Raw genomic sequence first — 9,867 nt, forward strand, 5'->3', positions numbered from 1 at the left:
GTTTACATATAAAAATTTTCCTTCAAGAAAAACTGAGTTACTAAAATATTTTTTAGTACTACTATAATATTTGTGCACTAAATTATCGATATGAAAAATAAACCATAGGAAAAAACACGCAATGCATAGAGATTTTGATTATTGCAAGGCCATTTTGCACAATATAAAATTCACGACAGAACTGAAAACAGAATCCTATTTATCTTTTCATTAGTCGCAAACCTTATAGAACATTAATACTGCTTGTTTATGCAAACATTTACATAAAATATTATTGAATTATTAAAAAAGTTTACATTTATTTTTTGACGGAAGAGACCAACTTCTCGTGGTTTCCATTGAGCGACAATATATGTACGTTATATACTAGTAAAAGTAAACAATAAACTCGTAATTGAAATTATAATAAAATTAATTTCTTTTTTTATTTGACTATATTTATTTTTGCTACGAAAATAAAAATGTAGCAATGGAATATTTTTTACAGAGCAAATGACATTTAATTTTTAATTTCAATTTATTAGCATAAATAAGTTATTCTGTCATACACATTAATAACAAATCATTTTTTAAACGACATATGCTGGCCAAGAGTGGATTTCTATTAATCCTTTATCTCTCATTATAATTATTTCTCTTCTTTATTTGTGTAATAATGCTAAATATTCTTTACATATATATATATTACATGTGTACGTCATTTATTTTTATATATTTTTCATATATATGTCATATTTCATCATCATATATATTATTATATATATCATGTAATTAATATATCAAGCCATAAGAACGCGAGAAGAGAGGGAGAGCGAGCGAGTGAGCGAGAGAGAGAAAGACCAAGGCATAGGAGTAGCAAGAAAAATCTCGCGGCTCACACAGTCGGCAAGCTAGATGAGCGAGAAAGAAACAATAGATAATACGTCGGTGCTCTAGTCCCCTACGCGTTACCTCGTGCCGCCGCGGGCCGCCGCTCGCCGTCGCCTACGTCATGCTGCTCGGGGACTAAAGTTTGCATCACTGAGCTTGGCCAAGGAATACTGTCAGGGCCCGGGGCTTTATTTTTAGCCTCGAACCTCTTTCTAACCCTCCTGGTGAACTCCCATTTATCGACCCCCAGGTCATCAGTTCAGTTTCCATCCCCGAGCTCAGGGACGGGGATGCGAGGGGTGTCTCCCATGTGTAGGAAAAGAGTGTCGAGCACCATTCCCAGGACCGAGAGGTCGAGGGCCTCTGTCGATGGAGGCATCCAAGGCTTTACTTTGCCCATTGTCCTCTTGTAAGGACATTCTCACGGGTCTTTGTCTAAAGAGTTCACCAGTTACTGTCAGGCTCTGGCTTTAGTCTCGCCGATGGCGGCCTTGAGGGCTTCTCTGGCTCGGAAGTAGCCTTCATGAGTCCTCATGAGCTTCCCATGCTTTTGATCGCGTCGGGCTTGCGTATATATATGTTTGGCGTGGACGGAGGATCGCTGAAGCTCAGCAATTGCCTCCACCCACTAGTACGCCTGCGCATACGGGGTTGGGACCTCAGCATTGCGACGTCACAGGCGGACACCACAATGTCGACTAACTGGTCAGCCCTTCCTGGGAGCAGGGATCCCAATTGCCATCTGGTTCAGTGATGTGCCAGATAACCATGAGGACGGTCATCTTCAGCTTGTCCGCGTCCATCTGATTGAGGGCCCATTTTCTAGAGGGGTGATCCCCCCGAGCACTAACCAGCACCTGCGGGTGAGTGAGGAGATGAAGTGATCACATGATATAATTGTGGTCACTCAGTGACTCCAACTGATTCTTCACCATCCAGCTGATAAACATCCTGGCGGCCGAAGGGGAGGCCCAGGTCAAGTCAATGACCGAATCCTCTTGCGGCTGTGCACAGATGCTGGTTGACCCTTTATTAATCAGGAGGAGGCTGAGTGCCGCTGTCCAATCTATGAGGGCCCAGCCGTAGAAATATGTTTGTCGGAGACTATAGCCCCAATCTGGGGCATGGACATTGAAGTCTCCAGCAATTATGACATGTCGGGGGTGGCACTGACGAACCACTTCCTCGACTTCGTCCAAGATCCCCATTACATGACCAAGATCCTTCAACTGTGGATTGGTTCGGGGGCGGAGATATACCTTCATCACACAGATGGGTTTTCAATCAGTTGCCACATATCTTTCCCTCCTCGCTCTGCTAGCGCAGGGGGAAGAGGTAGAAGCTGGCCGGGCCATCATGGCTGCCAAGTCGTCTGGACTATTGATGAGAATTTGGTGACTGGCTTGCCAGAGAATTTCGCCCACCACGCACGCACACAGTCGGCTCGGTCTATTTATATAACAGTTGCCGATCGAGTGGCTCACACGGATAGACCGAGTCGGTTGTGTGTGTGCGTAGTGGGGGAAATTCTCTGGCAAACCCGTCACCAAATTCCCATCGCTGGTCCAAACTACAAAACCAATTGGTGTTACTAACTGGCAACCGAAACGGCTCGGCGACCATCCCCAGCCGGGCCTTAACTAACTTCAACACCTCTATATAAACAGATCTTGAGCCCGTTTGCCACGGCCGAGGTTGGCCTGGAGAACCCGAAGGAGTATGGCGCCATCGTCGTCCCCTCCGGGGAGTCAATCTTCATCTCCTCAGGGGCGATAACATCCGACAGCATAGGTGTTAATATGCTGCCCTTCCTCGAGAAAATTATTGCCGTAGTGGCCTCCTCCATAATCACAGCCATGGTGGCTGTTTCCGCGGTCTTACTAAGGGGCGCTAAATCCTCCGATGGCCTTTTTTTTGTCACGCAGGGGATATCCTCATGAATACCCCCGCCCCTTGGGGAGGGCGGGGCTTATATCGGACTTCTACCGACTAAAACCCCTGCGGGGTGCCTACCGCTCGGACCGTGGTGGCGGGAGTCAGGGGAACTACGCCTGCATTCCCACCCTGACACCCTGGCCCCAGGGCTCTCATGGAGCCCCACGCCAAAGTACCGCGCCCCTCCCAGATTGGGAGTCAAGGGCGCGATGCCTCGGCCGGTTGTCCGGCCGGGTTGGCCTTCCGGTGTTAATTAGGAGAGAGAGGACACCCGCCCCCTCTCCTCGCCCCCGCCTTCCCCCTTCCCTACTGGGTGGGTAGGGGGGCAGGGAAGCCCGAGCGGGCACTGCCCGAGCGAGGACACGGCGTTGCGGAGCCCAAGCCTGGCACATGGGCAGGGTGTGCTCCGCCGTGTCCTGCGGCTCTGGGCAGTGGTGACAGCCTGTGGTGGGCTCCCTTCTAATCCGGTAACGGTACCGACCGAAGCACCTGTGCGCGGTCAGTACCTGCACCATATAGGAGGTGAGCCCGCCTGTCTGCCATTTCTGGCAGACAGAGGCGGACGGCCACGGCCGTTCGGATCCCGAATCCTTTGGAGTCAGCCAATATGGCTGACCACCGTTCCAGGACTCGGGATTTGACCTGGGATTCTAAGGCCCTCAGGTCCCTGGCCGATGGACCTTCCCCCTCCACGCGGAGCTCCTTCGCCCTCCAATAGAAGGTGTACCTTGATTCGGCAAGGAGCTCCACGGGGGGAGGGGAGCCGGCCAGAACCGTCGCCGCCCTATACGAGAAGGTGCGGTACCCCCGAATCGCCCTCACGACTACCGACCGCATCGCCTGTTGCAGGCGACTCTTGTTGCGGTCGGTGGCCATAAGTCGGGGCGCCCATATGACGCCCCATAGAGGCCGATCGAGAGCACCACACCGATATAGAGGCGGCGAGCGTGCCATCCGGGGCCCCCTGGGTTCTCATCAGGTTGGCCAAGGCCAGGCCTGCTTTACAGACCCGGGGGGCCAGGCTCCTGAAATGGGCCTCGAAATTCCAGCGGCCATCCAACGTCAGGCCCAGATACTTGATCGTGGGCCCGACGTGGACGCGGACTCTATTCACCAGGACCCGGGACTCTAGTGGCATCCCTCGACGGGGATCATGAAAATACATGGCCTCCGTCTTCTTGGGCGCCACTTTCAGTCCCAGGCCCTTGATGGTGCCCACCATGGACTCTAGCGCCGCCTCCGCTCGAAGGCGAGCTTCCCCCCGGCTACCACTAACGTGTCATCTGCATAGCAGATAACGTGGCAGCCAGGGGAGAGCGAAGCACCCGGTTGAACGTGATGTTCCACAGCAGGGAGCCGAGAACCGACCCCTACGGAACACCACGCTCCATAGCGCGCCGATCTTGGACCCCACCTCTTTCCGAGTAGGCGAGGTCCCTGCCCCCGAAGCAGGCCGATAGGATGCGCCGGAGATAGACGGGGACCCCATGATACTCGAGTGCCCGTCCAATCTCCGGCCAGGGCAGAGTGTTGAATGCGTTGGTGATGTCCACCGACACCGCCATCAACACCCCGCCCTCCTCCTCCACGACCCTATGGGTCAGGACCCGAACGTGCTGGATGGCATCCAGCGTGGATCGTTCGGGCCTGAACCCGTATTGATGGCCGTGGAGGTTCGGCCCCTCCGAGGACAGATGCTGAATGAGGCGGTCGGCAATGATGCGCTCGAGCATCTTGCCCGCCTCATCCAGCAGGCATATCGGCCTGAAGGCCGGCGCGCCGCCAGGCGCTTTGCTCTCCTTCGGGAGGAGGACAAACCTGGCCCTCCTCCACTCTGGAGGGAATGCCCCCTCCCTGACGCACCTGTTTATGAGAACCCGCATGGCCTCGGACAGGCTTCCCTCGCCGAAGGCGAGAGCCCAGGTGCGGCCAGGAATGCCATCGGGGCCAGGAGCTTTCCACTTGGCCCCGAGTCTTTTCCTGACCCCGGCGAGCTCCTCTGGATCGACCTCCAGGCTCTCGTCCCAGTCCCCGTCCCGTAACTCGGGAACAGGGATCTGTGGGGGCTCCCTTCCACCCTCGGAAAGAGGGTGTCCAGGAGCCCTCGAGAGTCTGGTGGTCTAGAGTTCCTCCGATTGCCTTGTGTCAAAGTTGCCAGCTGGAGCTGGCTCCCTTTTTACAAAGTTTGACGGTGGGGGAAGAGGCTTCCCTATTTCCACCCCTTTTTCGGTCGCTTACTCTTTCTTTTTTCGTTCCCTCTTCTTGGAGGCGGAGAGTTTACAGCCGAGCCCCTTAATTTATTGCCCGAAGGCCTCCCGGCCTCAGCACATATCTTGCATCTTACCGTAGCCTCCTCGCACTTTTTGGCACGGTGGATAGGGTTACCGCAGCGCTAACAGGTGTCACTGCGGTCAATGGCGCACGTGTCCCCGCTCAAGACCAAGATCCGTGAATACTAGGTGTGTCGGTAATTCCTTTCCGGTTTTTTCGCTAAAGAAAACACGTTATTTACAATGGATAGTTAAAATATATTTATTCAAAGTATTGGCCATTTGATTCTATACATTTTGCCCATCTCTCAGGCAATTTATGGATGACATTCCAAAAGAACTGTTTCTCCTTTGAGCTAAACCATTCATCGAGCCATTTTTTAACTTCTTCGAAATCGGCGAAGTACTGCTCTGCAAGCGCGTGCCCCATCGATGCGAAAAGGTGGTAGTCGGATGGAGCCAGGTCTGGAGAGTACGGCGGGTGCGATAAAACTTCCCATCCAAGTGATTTCAACACTTCTTTGACTGGTTTTGCTGTATGAGACGGCGCGTTGTCATACTGCAAAATCACCTTATCATGTCTTTGAGCGTATTGTGGACGTTTTTCGATCAATGCACAGTTCAAATTGATCATTTGTTGTTGGTAGCGATCAGTATTAACTGTTTCTCCAGGTTTCAACAGTTCATAATATACGACACCAACCTGGTCCCACCAGACACAGAGCATGATCTTGCGACCAAAGCGATTTGGCCTTGCAGTCGATGGGCCGCCTTCGCCAGGTAATAACCATGATTTTTTTCGCTTGGGATTTTCGAAATAAATCCATTTTTCATCACCCGTTACTATTCGATGCAGAAATGACTTCCTTTCATACCTTTGAAGCATTTCACTGACGATTTTTCGATTTTCCAATTGCCTGTCATTCAATTCATGTGGCACCCATCTTCCCATCTTTTGGATCTTTCCCATCGCTTGTAATCGTTCACAAATTGCTACTCGGCTCACATTCAACTTTTCTGCCAATTGTTTTTGAGTTTGTGTTGGGTCTTCATTCAATAACTCCTGCAATTCCGCATCTTCAAACGTTTTCGGCCTACCAGGACGTTTTTTGTCTTGAACGTTGAAATCACCACATTTGAATTGTCGAAACCACGTTTCACATGTTCTTATGGTTGGAGCATGCTCACCGTAAGTCTCTACCAGCAAACGATGACTTTCAGCGACTTTTTTCTTTTGATTAAATAAGAAAAGTAATGCGTGCCGCAAATGCACGTTTTCAGGCACAAAACTCGACATTTTCAAAAAATTATTAATCTATAACGCTGTTATTTTGGCGGAACGTAACTTGTGTAGTTTTGAGGTTAATGTCAGTAGAATAAAATGACATATGTATAAAATCATAACATTGCATACTTATGGCTAGTGACATCTGTTACAAAAACCGGAAAGTATTAGGTGGTTCGGAAAGTTCGTTTCAAATTTTTGAAATAAATTAAGAGCGCAATATTTTACACAGAGAGGAACTTTATTGAAGCAAATATGTACCGTTTTGTTCAACGACCTTGGCCCATTTTTCAGGAAGCTGCATGATGCCTTTGCTCCAAAATAAAGGTTTCTTATTGGCGAAGAATTTATCAAGATGACTTTTGAGGACTTTCAAAGACTCGAATTTCTTGTCCCGAAGAAAATTTTTTAAAGAAAGAAATAGATAGTAGTCAGATGGGGCAAGGTCGGGAGAATATGGAGGATGAGGAAGAACGTCCCATTCGAAGTCTAACAGCTTCCTACGGATAGACATTGCGACGTGAGGTCTGGCGTTATCATGATGGAAAACAATTCCACGCCTGTTGGCCAATTCAGGGCGCTTCCGTGCGATGGCAGTCTTCAGTTCGTCCAGTTGAAGGCTGTACTTCGCCGCGTTGATGGTTTCGTTTGGTTGAAAAAGCTCATAATATACCACGCCCTTAAAATCCCACCAGATACTCAGAAGAACCTTTTCCGCGTGAAGCCCCGGCTTGGCCACTGTTTGCGTAGACGCGTCGCTCGTTCCCCACGACCTCTTGCGGCTAACATAATTGTATAGGATCCAACTTTCATCGCCTGTTATGATCCTCTTCAAGAACGGTTCTTTTTGGTGCCGTTGAAGCAGCATATCGCAGACGTTCACACGTTCCAGCAATCTATGAGCCCGCTAAGAAACTTCGCAGATCTTCCTAAGTGCAACTATTTCAGCATATCGCAGACGTTCACACGTTCCAGCAACTGCCGTTCATTCATTTCGTGTGGCACCCACACATCCAGTCGACTTGAGAATCCTAGCTTCTTCAGATGGTCATGCACGGTGGAAACAGACTTGTGCAGAATGTCGGCGAGTTCTCTAACTGTCACTCGAGGATTTTCGTGCACGAGATCCATAAGAAGCGTTTCATCAACCTCCTGAGGCCGGTCTGAGCGAGCTTGATCTTCCATGTTGAAATCGTCAGCTTCGAATCTCCGATACCATTTTCGAACTGTCTGGTGAGTGACGCAGGCATCTCCATATACTGAGAACATCTCATTCAGGGTCTGCGAAGCCGTGAAGCCACGTTTAAAGCAATATAGCATCACATGACGAAAATGGACTTTTTGGTTCTCCATTTTTCAAACTGATTTCTGACGAAATAGTTGCACTTAGGAAGATCTGCGAAGTTTCTTAGCGGGCTCATAGATCCGGGAATGTTTGTTGACAAACATAAAATCGTTTAGAACGCCCTCGTTCTTACTGATTACATAGAAATGTGGAGCGCGCGAAATTTGAAACGAACTTTCCGAACAACCTAATAATTACCGACATACCTGGTACTTGTGAAAAATATTTCACGAAAACCAGTGGTAAATTCAAGGAGGAGAGTGAGTGAATAAGAAGCTCGAAATACACTGAAGGAGCGTCACCAACGAGTGCAGCAGTCAGCCACGACCGCTGGGAGAAAATCGTATTACCACGACCGTCAAAGTGGAGCCGAGAACGACGAAAACTGCCGACCCATAGAAAGGCAGCAAGCAGTATCGTCCCCGGAAAAGCTCACGAAGGAGAGGAAAGGCCCAAGCCGTCAACGCGAACATCAACTACTGGAGAACCGACCAGGGACAACAACTAGCTGAGCAACGGAGATAGTGACATCGGACCCGAGAACGACAGCGAGATTGCGACACCGAGGTACCGACCTACCGCAATAGTATCACCGTCCAGGAGCCAGCCAGTTCGAGCCGTTCGCAACACAGCAACATGCAGTATGTGCTAATGTAAGTCGACAACGAATTATGATCATTGTATCGAGAAATTATCGCGAATGTCAGAGGGATGTCTTGAGTCATACGCAGACTTAAAGAACAAATCGTGGTTGCATAGTGAGCCCGCGTTAAAATCTATAAGGCAATTCACGCAGATTCCTACAGTAAAACTATTGCACCTAGCTGAGTCAACCGTACAAGATATCGCAGAACGCGTTCGGAAAAATCTAGAGAATTATTACTCATCTGAGGAAGAAATCGAACTACTCGATCAACCACACACAGAGCAACACGATTTGACTAAGCAGAAAGTGCGACCGATACTTCCCTCATAATGACCAACGCGTGCAAACAAGCGGAAGCATCCGTAATAAAACATAAAAGTGCGAGACTAATAATCAGTCGAACACCCAGTAATCTCTCTCTCAGGGGAGATTTTTCGTTATCATCCTACGATAGCAGTATCTTTGATCCAAACGAGATATTTAGTGAGAACGGAATGCCTGTCTCACTGGTATCAAATACGTACGCGGAAATCGCGGAAAACCGAGAGATGAGTCACGCGATCGAAAGAGAAATAGCCAATATGCATAGAACGTTAACAGCGACATCAGCCGATAGGACGCAAGAACCCCGCGAAAATTTGGTGTCGCAATTTGAAAATATTCGGTCACATCCGGACAGATCACTAACAGGTAGTTTAGGGGTAGACACGGAACGACTATTTGCTTTACTCGAAATAATAATAGAAGGAATAGAAGATTTAAAAAATACGTCCGATACAACAGCGCAAATACTTGCGCGAGGAAACTTCGGAATAGCTCTCACCGACGCCGCGTCAGTAGAGCCATACGAGCGAGATTCATGTAACAGACTACATCAAAAGATAAATAACGTCGACCGATACCCAGAGAATCACGCTAGACTGCGCGAAACAAAGGATCACACTAACTGCGTGTAATTACGCATTTGAAATAATACACCCTGCAGATGAAGCTGCATTAGTAAGGGCAATAATTTGCACGAAATTAAAAGGAATAGCGTTAATCGAGATAAAAAATTGAAATTTGCGCAACTACGCACTGTTAAAGAACACATTAGAGGCGTGTTACGTGAGAAAGAAATCCACAACACGGCTACATCGCGAATTTAACTATGCACAACAACCGGGAGAAGAAGCACATGTCTTCGGGAAACGAGTAGAAAACTTGGCGGCCGAACTATTTACGACGACTACCGAAGGCAACGAGTTGTATTACATATCGATAAATTTGCACAATCAGAAGCAACAGAGGAATTTCTACAAATGATCAACAACTTATTTGATGTTTTTAATTCCAGAAATTTACGTAAAAAATTTTATAAACGTCCAATAAGTCCGGATAATTACGATGCTATTTTATGTAAAGTAGAGGAATATAAAGAATATTTATTAAACTTAAGGTTTAAAAATGAGCAATTATTAATACATTCCAATCGTAAAACGGGATTCCTGGGTTTTTTAATTAATATTGAAAGTTT

This window comes from Harpegnathos saltator, unplaced genomic scaffold (genome assembly GCF_003227715.2).
Source record: "Harpegnathos saltator strain DR-91 unplaced genomic scaffold, Hsal_v8.6 scaffold74, whole genome shotgun sequence".
Taxonomy (NCBI): domain Eukaryota; kingdom Metazoa; phylum Arthropoda; class Insecta; order Hymenoptera; family Formicidae; genus Harpegnathos; species Harpegnathos saltator.